Below are 11,254 nucleotides of genomic sequence, written 5' to 3'. Positions count from 1 at the left end.
GCTTGGGTGTTGAGGAGCAGCATTGGGGTTGAGGAGCCATGTGTTTTCCCAAGCCACCCTGTGAATTTCATGTCTCAGCAGGGATTCGAACCTGGATTTCCTACAGTACCAGCTATTGCCATCTCCCCACACGCTAGTTCGCCTGACCTCCACATGAGTGCACTGCCTCATCCCCCTTTACCCTTCTCCAGAATGTTATTGTTTTACTATTGTCATCCCTGTCAAAAGGCCTATCAGACTTCATCAAGAAGCAATTCTAGACCTTGTCCAGCCCCTATCGTGGAGTTGCCAACCTCAAGTCGTGGCCTGGAGTTCTGGAATTAGAGATCAGTTCCCCTGGAAGAAGTGGCAGCTTCAGAGGCAAACTCTATGATGCACCATAGGGTCCAACAGAAAAGGAAGTCCCAGAGTGACATTACATCCCCGCAGAACTCCATCCCTTCAGATTCTGCCCTTCCCAGACATTACCCCCAAATATCCAGAAATGTCTCAAGCTGGAGTTAGCAACCCTGCGTAGGGTTCCTATATGCCCGTCGGTGGTGGGCAAACTCCTGGGGATTTGACCCCTTGCCTGGCAATCATCCAGCGATCAGCAGAAGGCGGCAAGCCCCCCAGAGGTTGCCTGCCACCGGCAGGCACCCAGGGAACGAGGGCCAAGTACACGCTCCCTGGGGGCATGATGATGTCATTTCTGGAAGTGACGTCGTCATGCTGGCTGCATTCTCGCACTTCATTTGGGGACAATTGGGGCTCCAAATGGGCTGAATTGGCCTTGTGCAGAGCGCAGGTGCACTTGTGTGGCCGGCACAGTGACGCCACTTCTGGAAGTGATGTCACCATGAAGAAGGTGCCTGACATAAGTTCCAGGTTCCTAACTCTCCTAGAAGGAGGGGAGAGGGACATGGCAACCCTACATGAATGCCCTACCTGAGCATGGGCTAGTCACCTGTTGCCATTCTTCAGTGTTCTTCACCTGTACCAATGCAATCTAGGGCTTATATGTGCATTATGCTTTTTGACTTACTTTGGTACATTTCGATCTGGAACCATCTCTGAATTTGGACAGCGCCGGCCTCGCTGTTGACTGCCGGGTCATGCTTCTGGAATGCTGCCTTTCTGCTTTAGCCACACTTACTTATCTACGAGAGTCATTGTGTTCATCAGTGAAGTGTTTGTGGAGGTGTCAGTTGTGGAAGGGGCAATGTGAAACTCCCCCTTCCCATGTGCTGTGGTCCCAATCTCGTCCTACAGGAGAGCTAATCACAGTTCTCTCTAGCCCTAATTTTTTTAGGAGAGGAGGAAGAGGAAAAAGTGACTAGGATAAATGTGAGACAAGGCACTCACGCTGACTTAGGTTTTACTGGTTTTGTCTTCCACAGAGGAGCTTTCCTGCACACTGACCTTGGCTTTTGCCTACATGGTCACAGAACTTATTTGACACCAACGACTGAGGGCCAAGCTACAAGTGACGAATGACACTTGAACGGCAAGTGTATTTCTCCCTGTTCACTTGCCCTCCACTCAATCCACTTGCCGTTCAAGTGTCATTCGTCACTTGTAGCTTGGCCCTGATTTAACTGTTTAATACTCTGCCGTCATGTTCTGCCCCCACCCCACCCCTGCCCAATCTCTGCCTCTGTCCTGTAAAACCGACATGTGCTGGGAGTTCTGAGCTTAGAACTTTATTCTTAGGCACACATAAATTCAATTCAGATCATGACCAGGAGGCACAAGGAGAAGTAGGCTTGCCAATCTCCAGGTGATGGCTGGAGATCTCCCTGGATTGCAACTAATCTCTAGGCCGCAGAGATCAGTTCTCCTGGAGAAAATGACTGCTTCAGTGAGTGACTCTGGCATGATACCCCACCCCTCCTAAAACCCACCCTCTCTAGGCTCCACCCTCAAAATCTACAGGAATTTAATAACCGAGAGCTGGCAACCTAGAGAGAAGAGCTTAGGCTTCCCTCTACCTCTGCCATTTTCCCAACCTGAAACTGTCCCCCGGAGCTGCTGAACTACTTAAGTGTACTGATGGGCTACATGTCAGCTTCCCCAGCGAGGCCAGTAGCAGCTTCTTGGGTCTCTTTCAGGTCAGGAAAAGAGCATGGGCAGAGCAAGGCGTAAGCCTTTTCCCCCTGTGCACCGTGATCCTGATCCAGATCAAGCTTGTATATGCCTGAGGCACACACAATGCCTTTGGCACATGGATAGTTGAGAAACTGGACTGGTTGCATCAAATGATTATTCTAGGAAATATTCAGTCCCTGTATCGACAACTGCGGCCATTCTCTCGCTGGCAGAGAGAAGTTTATCTTCTTTTGCATGAGTTTAACAGAAGACAAGGTTGCTGTCCCCTTTTTGACTTTAAAAATCCATGCCTTTTCTGCCTGCTTTGAAACAGAACGTATTTGACATTCGGCTGCGCCAAGGGAGGTCTTTAAGTCAATCCTTTTTTAATAGAAGTACAATGCGTTGACTTTAAAAGCGTGCACACAGCTCGCTTATCCACTTGAATGTAAACATGTGCATCTCAAGAATGTAAATCTGAGGCTTAAAAATACATCTTCATTGCTCCGTCCATATAATCTGTACCTTTTGCAACCTTGTAAAGCTGTCAGTCCCCGGACATTTTGCATGGTGAAGAAAAATCACTGTTTTGCCTGGAGCAAGGAACATGAATGTTGCAATCCTGGCTCCTCCTCCAATGAGAAGAGAGTAGGCATAGATAGAGCTCGATTCCCACACAGCTGAGAGGCTGAACGTCTGAGACTCCGAGCTCCATAAAGTACGGGTTTCCCTTTCTGCTTCTGGCTGTGTTCATTTCCCCCGGGGACTCATTTCCCCTCTGGATTTACTGAATTAATTGGAAACTGCCTTACCGACTCTGGGTTTTCATTTCCTTGACCAGGAAGCTCGCCTGAGCCGACATGGATCCAGCCAGACTTCTTCACTTCAGAAAAGTAAGTGCTTTGGTTCCACCTTATTCTTACAGCAGTTTGTCCTTCGGTTGCCTTCACACACGCACACACCTGTAACATAGCATTATATGGGCTTTTGTTTTACGCACAAAAGGGGACAAAGTCTTTGTGTTTATAAAATTAATATCAGAGCACAATTACTAATGGATTTGCTCTCCCAGAGAGGGCTAAAAATATCCCAAGTCGAGACCTGTCATTCGGATCGTTCACATAAAAATTTAAAAGCTGTGTGAACTCACAGAGGGAGTTGAAGATGTTTTTTTTTAAAGCACATGTCAAAGTGTACCTTGGTCGAATTTACTAAAGTTGCGTTCTTGTTATCAGACTGGTTGTGTGATGTAAAGAAGGTGGGTGTGAAAAAACCTATCTCTTCCAAAGGTAAACATCGGCATTAGCAATGCACTCCTGTGGAACCAAGTCAGAAGCCTTCTGTGGTGTGTCTTATTTTCAGACATTTGAATAGGTGCACAAAAGCACATAGATATGTGATGTATTTGTTTCCCCGCAATGTAAATGATTGATTGGGACTGCAAGCCAGGGTTGCTGTCTTCAGAACCTAACACGCTTCTGAAGAGGAGGTATGAATAAAGATAAATAAATAAGAGAAAGCAAAGAGGAGTGAAAATCAGGGACATTTAAAAGCTTTCTGTGATTGACACAATTCACTGTTCCCAGATCCAGCCCAGGACCTGTCAAGCAGGCATATGTTGGGACTCCGGAGTTCCTGGTTGAAACTTGATTCCCACCTGTGGGAATCAGTTCAGATGACGACTTGCAGCTCCTCCCCCCCCCCCCCATGCCATTTTCCTGACCAGAGCCAGAGCCAAGCGACTCTCTTTTGCCGATTGGCACTACAGGTGTACTTGATGGGCTCCCAATGTGCCACGGTCCCCATCAGAATTAGGCCTTGGGATCAAATTTCATGCAGTAGCTCCCAGCACAACCTGCTCAACAGAACCGAGGAACAATTTACTGTGTAGTTTCGCCCTTATTCTTCAGACCTCCTTCCACGTTCCAAGATGTTTCACCTGAGGAAGAACTCCCAAACTTGCTTGGAATTTTGCTTTCAGTGAAAACTAACACGAGTGGCAATTCTAAGCAGAACTATTGTGCCTTACAGATCTTTCAGTGCTAAGGTTGCTTTCACCTGTACAGGTATGCATGACTATACATGACTAAACCTTGCCATGAGGTGTATAGATGGCTTGCATGCCTGTTTCCACTCATGTACTTGTTCTGGAAGGGCACTAGCTGGCATGGAAGCCTTTTGCTATGTTTCACTGACCACAGGTCCACATTTAAGTTGTAGTCAGTGCTTCTTCTAAAGCATTTTATGAGCACATTATTAAAATGAGGTAAAGGTAGTCCCCCTGTGCAAGCACCAAGTCGTTACTGACCTATGGGGGGACGTTGCATCATGATGTTTTCTTTTGTTACGGGGTGGTTTGCCATTCCTTCCCCAGTCATCTGCACTTTACGTGGGGCGCAGAGTGGTAAGCTGCAGTACTGCAGCCCAAGCTCTGCTCACGATTCTGAGTTCGATCCTGGCGGAAGCCACATTCAGGTCGCCGGCTCAAGGTTGACTTGGCCTTCCATCCATCCGAGGTTGGTAAAACGAGTACCCAGTTTCCTGGGTTTGACTGGGGAAGGCAATGGCAAACCACCCTGTAAAAAGTCTGCCAAGAAAACGTCGTGATGTGACGTCCCTCCCCATGGGTCAGTAATGACTCGGGGCTTGCATCTTTACCTTTTACCTATTAAAATGGAAGCTAAACCATGCATAGCTCATCCCAAATAAGGCAAATGTTCCACATATTTTTATATGTGCTAGAAATCTTCAGACCTCAGTGACTTGTAGTTAAAATTTCAGACGGGAGATAATGACTCTGAAGGGAGATAATGAGTCAGCAGATCCCTTCCTTTGCTAACATTATTCCAGGTGGATGACTTTTTTTTATTTGGTGTTTTTGTGAGTTCATTTGGCAGGACAGTTTTTAAGCAGTAACTGTGTGTCTAAATGGATGGCAGTCCTAGCTATCTGGACGCTTAGAGCCAAACTACAAGTGACGTCTTACACAGGTTGGACACTAGTCGGCTTCCCTCAAGTTTTGATGGGAAATGTAGGCATCCTGGTCTTGCAGCTGTAATGGAGAGCCAAGCTGTAAAACCAGGACGCCTACATTTCCCATCAAAACTTGAGGGAAGCCGACTAGTGTCCAACCTGTGTAAGACGTCACTTGTAGTTTGGCTCTGAGTGGACACAAACTGAACACCTGGCATTCAAGCAGTGACTGGAAAAAACTGACATTGAGATTGGAAACCACTGAAAGAGTGAACATTGGAACTGTGAGATGTGAATGGAATTACATAGAAAAGGTAGAACCCAGAGGCATATTCCATAATGATTTTTGGGTTCTTACAAAACACCAGTCTTTCTGCACAACTTCTGAACAAAATCTTTCTTTTTCTTTGTGTGCTGTGATGCCTGGTTCTCAGTGTGCTGAAGTGGTATATGCCATCCGTGCATGAATAACACATGCATAAATAGCACATGCACCCCCCCTTCCACTTATAGATAGCCCCACTGATTCCAAAATTCACCAGCTGCCGTTGCTGGAGTTTTGAAAGAGTGACAGCGGCAGGAAAAAAACTCATATTAGCACAAGAGTCATTACATTGCTTTCCACCCTTTTTCGTGAGGATGGGATATCCCTTGTTTCCCTACTAGAGGAGTCTCCCTCTACATATAGAAGATTTTTTTTTAACTTATAGCCATGCATACCAGATGAAAGATGAGACGTTTCAGCTTGGAAATGGACACCCAGTTAGAAATTCTTTCAAAAATGCTGTAATGTGGGATGATTCTCCTGTGGTTAAAACCTTCCATGTTGAATGAACTTCTGCATCCAAGGATGGTTCCTTGCTTGTTAATTTATTATTCTATCAGAAACATTAAACAAGTTTGATTCTGTGAGCGTGTTTGTAATGCCATGTGGTTGCATTGATAGCAAATCTGTGATTCTGACAGTGGAATATATTACTAACGACGTGGTGTGATGAATCCATTTTCATCTGAGATTTAGAAGGCCATTCAGTTTTCTCTCGTATGACTTCCTGCCGTGTCTGAGAGCTGTTGTTGCTGGGCGGAATGTTTTAGACCAGTAAAATAAAATAAGATGCATGCTCTAGGCAATGTAGGCTTTATAATTAAATTAGAGACCAGTATGCACTGAAAGCAGTTTAAGGCTCACCTGCCAAAAATGCTCCAAAAGCACATCAGCAAAGTGTAACAAATCACTCCTTTCCCTCATCAGAGTTCCCAGGTGCAGGTTTCCCTCCTTGTGAGCAAGAGTGGCTGTTGGGGGGGCACGGCTAAGGCTGGGTTGAATCCCCCCCCCTCTCCTACCCACTGCTCTCCCTCTGCAAACAACTTTCTCAGCCGCACTTTGCAGCTGTCCTCAGACCAGCGCCTGCCAATGAATGGTCTAGTTTTGCCCTTGCGAAACTGGTGTTTGAACATACATGTCTCAAATACATGTATTTGACAGAGAGCTGGGATTGCCTGCAGCTCCCGTGGAAAAGGTGCTCTCAGTGGCAGATGTGGATCTGTGGCTGTGTAATGTGGCAACACCGTAACCCATGTGCTCTAATGGTTCTGTGCTTGTGCCAGTGCCTTGTTGTTCTCTGGGGATGACCTGGAAGCCCACAGAAGTTGGGTGGTCTGTGCAACCAGATTTTTATTTACTGTCTCTGCTGCAGTATTCCACAGGGAGAAAAAAATGCATTAGTTCTCCACATATGGGTGTGTGATGTGCCTTTGAGTCACCTCCAACCTATGGTGACCGTATGAATGAAAGACCTCCAAAACATCCAATCATTAACAGATTTGCTCAGATCTTGCAAACTGGAGGATGTGGCTTCTTTTATTGAATAAAGCCGTCATGTTTTAGGTCTTCCTCTTTACCTACTGCGTTCCATTTTTCTTAGCATTATTGACTTTTCAAGAGAGTCTTGATTCTCATGGTGTGACCAAAGTACAATAGCTTCAGTTTTGTCATTTTAGCTTCTAGGGAGAATTCAGACTTGATTTGATCTAGAACCCACTTATTTGTCTTTTTGGCTGTCCATGATATCCACAAAACTCTCCTCCAGCACCACATTTCAAAGGAATCGGTTTTCTTCCTGTCAGCTTTCTTCATTGTCAAACTTTCACATCCAGGCTAGACATGGGCACGAACGGGAAAAAAATTCCGAATACCCTGTTTATTGTTCGTTGCCATCCACGAACAATGAACAACGAACAGAACAGAACATGTCCCCTTAACGAACATGTTCGGTGTTCGTGTTCATGGCCCTTTAAAGATCCCTTTAAACTATCAGCTGGCAGGTGGCAGGCGGGATTCCCCCTTGCTGCCTGTCAGCTGATAAAGGGCCCTTTCCTGCCACGTGCAATGGGCAAGGCCTGTTAAACACCCCAAAAAACCCCGCCCCCGCCCCACTGCCCCACCCCAGCGCCGCCGGGCTGCTGCTGCCAGGTGCGACGGACAGAGAGAATCTCCTTGTCCCTCTGACAGCGGGCAGAACTGGTGCCACTGCGGGGCTGCTTCTGCCCGCTGTCAGAGAGACGAGGAGAATCTCCTCGTCCCTCTGACAGCGGGCAGAGCCAGTGCCATGCGGCTGCTCCTCCCCAGTGCGGGTGCCGTGCGGCTGCTCCTCCCCGTGCGGCTGCTCCTCCCCAGTGCCTCCCCTATCGCACTGGGAGAGCCAGCACCGCCCCCTTTGCTGTCATTTTCTCTTCACAGTGGCAAAAACTGTACTGCCTGTTGGAAGCTACTTTGAGGGGTTACAAAACTGACCTTCCCAATGTTCAATACCCACCAAATTTGCAGGGGACATAGTCCTCACTGTCCTCGGAAGACCCCCCACGTTTCAGAGAGATTGCAGCCTGGGAAAGGTATGATCCATGAGTCCCCCCTCCTTTGCTGTCAATTTCTCTTCTGAGTGGCAAAAACTGGACTGTCTGCTGGAAGCTGAAGGGTTAAAGCCAGAAGGAGTTCAGACAGAGTTCAGTCCTTGCCGTTGCCAGGGGAATTGATTGAAGGTACCTGAGTGTCTGGCTTCCCGAACAGTGACCAAACACAATGAACGAGGCTTTCGACGACCATCTGTTCGTTTGGAATGGGGACTCACGAATGGCCCGTTCGCAAACAGATGAACGGGCTGTTCGTGGGATTTTTTCGTTCGTATTGCTGTTCGTGCCCATGTCTAATCCATACCTAGTAATGGGGAATAATATTGTTTGGATTACCTTGAATTTGGTCCCCAGGGAGACATCTTTATATTTAAGGATATTTTCTATCCCCGTCATAACTGCTCTTCCATGTCTCAGTCTTCTTCTGATTCCTTCATTGTAGTCTCCCATTTGGTTGATGATTGAGCCAAAGAATAGAAAATCTTGAACAATTTCAATATCCTTGTTGTCAGCATTACAATTGTGTAATTCCTCAATAGTCATTACTTTTGTCTTCTTGACATTCAGCTGTAATCCTGCTTTGGTGCTTAACCTTCATCAGTTGTTGTTTCAAGTCTTCACTATTTTCTGTCAGTAACATGGTGTCATCTGCATATCTCAAATTGTTAATGCTTCTTCCACCAATTTTCACTCCACTTTCTTCTAGATCTAATCCAGCTTTCCTTATGATATACTCTGCATAGAGGTTGAACAGGTAGGGAGATAATATGCATCCTTGTCTGTCACCCTTGCCAACTGGAAACCATTCTTTCCTCCCATATTCTGTCCTTACAGTAGCTTCTTGTCCAGAGTATAGGTTGTGCATCAAAACAATCAGATGTTGTGGCACCCCCATTTCTTTTAACCCTATCCATAGCTTTCATAATTCGCATATGGGCAGACCTTTAATGTGAGATTCTGTACAGAAGGTTATTTTAAAAAACAACAACAATAAAAATGCTAGCTTCCCTTGTACTGCTGCTGTCACACTAATTTTGATCCTGTAGCCACAGAGTATCTACAAACATCAGGACTCCATTCTATTTCTACTTGTGCTTTTGAAAGTTATTTGATGTGACTAGTTAACACCAGAAGGTAGTTGGAGAAAGAGGTTTCCAGTGAAACTACCTAGCTACCTTTCAGTTGCTCTATGAGTACTGGATGACATGACTGAGGGAAAAGACTATGAATTTCCTACACTTAAAGATTGGGAAATTGTTGGGAAAGACCTTTTTCGGCTTGAGGCCCTGAAGAACAACCTGCTGCCAGTCAGAGTAGATCATACTGATCATACTGAATTGGATGGACCAAGAATCTGAGGGTCAGACTTAGAGAGAAATGTCTTGCCCCTTTAATGGATACTTAATGTGTAGAAAAGGGCATTCGCTTGATAAATAACATACGATTAAGTCTCTAGTAAAGGGACAGGACTAGAGATGGGCACATACCAAAATACGAACCAAAGTTCATATGAACCGGGCCAGTTTTTGGTTCACTAACAAGCAGTTTGTTGAAGCTCATTTCTGACAAACCGCTAAGATTTTTAGAGCAGTTCGTATGTTTCGTTTTTCAGTTTGTCACTGCAGACAGCCTCGTGCCGATCAATCTGTTATTTAGGCAACAGGGGAATGGGCTTTCTGCAGACCTTCTACAGCCCTGGAAGTGACGAACTAACGAACCAAATGAGCCAATTCGTGAACTGGGCAAGTTCATGGCAGTTGATGGTTCGTGGTTTGTGAAATGACAAACTATGAACGGCAACAAACCACCATTTTCCCAGTTCATGCCTGCCTCTAGACAGGATATTTTTCTCCAGGCCTGTTGTTAATTATAATGAGGACTCAACTACACATCTTTTTAAAATTTATTTTGTTTCCCCTCCATATTTATTTTGAATGTCAACTTTTTCCATTTGCAAATGAAATGAAAGCCACAGTTGTATAGTGGTTAGAATATTGGCCTGGGAAATGGGGCCCCAGGTTCAAATTCTCACTCTACTATGGAAGTTTACTGGAAGCTGAGCTCTACATCACTGGGTTGTTGTGGGGATAAAATAAAGGGGAGAGAACGATGTAAGCTGCTTTGATTCCCCTGTGGAGAGAAAGGTGAGGTATAAATATATAAGTTAAAATTAATGTGTTCTTCAGGAGAGTTTGAACAAGGAGGAAATCAGTGTGGAGGAGAGAGGGGCACTTCTCCACCTGCTGTTTTCTTGCTGGAAAGAGCCATTCCCAAGCATCTTTCATCCTTGCTATGGAAAACTTACAGGCATGTGAGTAAAAACAGTTCATAGAAGGCTTACCAACCTCCAGGTGGTGGCTGGAGATCTCCTGAAATTACAACTGATCTCCAGATAACAGAGATCATTTCCCTGGATAAAACGGCTGCTTTGGATGGCTGCCCTCTATGGCATTATACCCAGCTAAGGTCTCTCCCCTTCCCAAACCATGAAGGTGTCATGATGGTTTGACATGTGAAATTTTTCAAGTTTTTCTTGGTAAGTATTATGTTTTATGGGTATAGTGTGATTGATTAATGTTTATGGGCTTTCTATGTGGCTTCACATGCTATGCATTTTTATGGTGATACAGAGATTATTAACTACATTGCTACAACACTTGAAAAAGACTTTGGTGGAAATGGGTGCTTTTTAGCCGCCGTGCCCCTCCCCCCTCTGTCATGGGGGGAGCAGAGTACAACCACCTACAAATTGTTCTGTATATACATTGCATGCAGCCTATGGGATTTGTATAGCTTTTATGAACTGAATATTTAAGCTATGGTCTATTTATGAATATGTTAGTTGATGTTTCATGTAAATAATGCACACACAATGATATTTTTTGTAACACTTTGATTACTATTTGATTACATTTTGTTGCTTTTTGTATTTAGTTAGCTTATTGCAATGGATGATTTCCTGATTATATAGTTTCTTTCCATTATTCTTTCTTATTTATCCTCAACCCTAGCTCAGGCAACTTTTTTCACATGAGAAAATGGCTGGGGAGGAAATTGCTAAAATTCCATCCCCACACCATTTTCCTGCTTGATTAAACAAGCTTGGAGGCTGTATTTTCAGAAGAAAAACTTGCTGTTTTAAAATGAACACAAAGTAGGGGAGAATGAATACGTGGCTGAGTCCAGACTTAGCACTCAAGCAGAGGAGGCTAAGTTATAAAATCTTGGTCTGAGTATAAAATATACACTGCAGGCTAATGCTGCCTCAATTTGCCTTGTAGCAATGCAGAGAAAGGAAAAGGGT

General features: G+C 45.0%; 1 protein-coding gene across 2 annotated transcripts in view; it reads left to right on the top strand.

Moving 5' to 3' along the window:
* The first annotated feature begins 2,742 nt into the window (after positions 1-2,742).
* Positions 2,743-11,254, top strand: part of PRLR (prolactin receptor) — a 141,719-nt gene continuing 133,207 nt past the window's right edge. Inside the window, exons 1-2 of one of the 2 annotated variants that reach the window (XM_054986713.1) lie at positions 2,743-2,785; positions 2,909-2,960. The gene's annotated coding sequence lies outside the window, so the exon portion shown is untranslated. Of the gene's footprint in view, positions 2,961-11,254 lie in introns of both variants that reach the window. The other variant, XM_054986712.1, reaches the window with a different exon arrangement.

The sequence above is a fragment of the Eublepharis macularius genome, chromosome 8 (genome assembly GCF_028583425.1).
Source record: "Eublepharis macularius isolate TG4126 chromosome 8, MPM_Emac_v1.0, whole genome shotgun sequence".
NCBI classification, from domain to species: Eukaryota; Metazoa; Chordata; class Lepidosauria; order Squamata; family Eublepharidae; genus Eublepharis; species Eublepharis macularius.
This window is presented reverse-complemented; position numbering and strand designations above follow the sequence as displayed.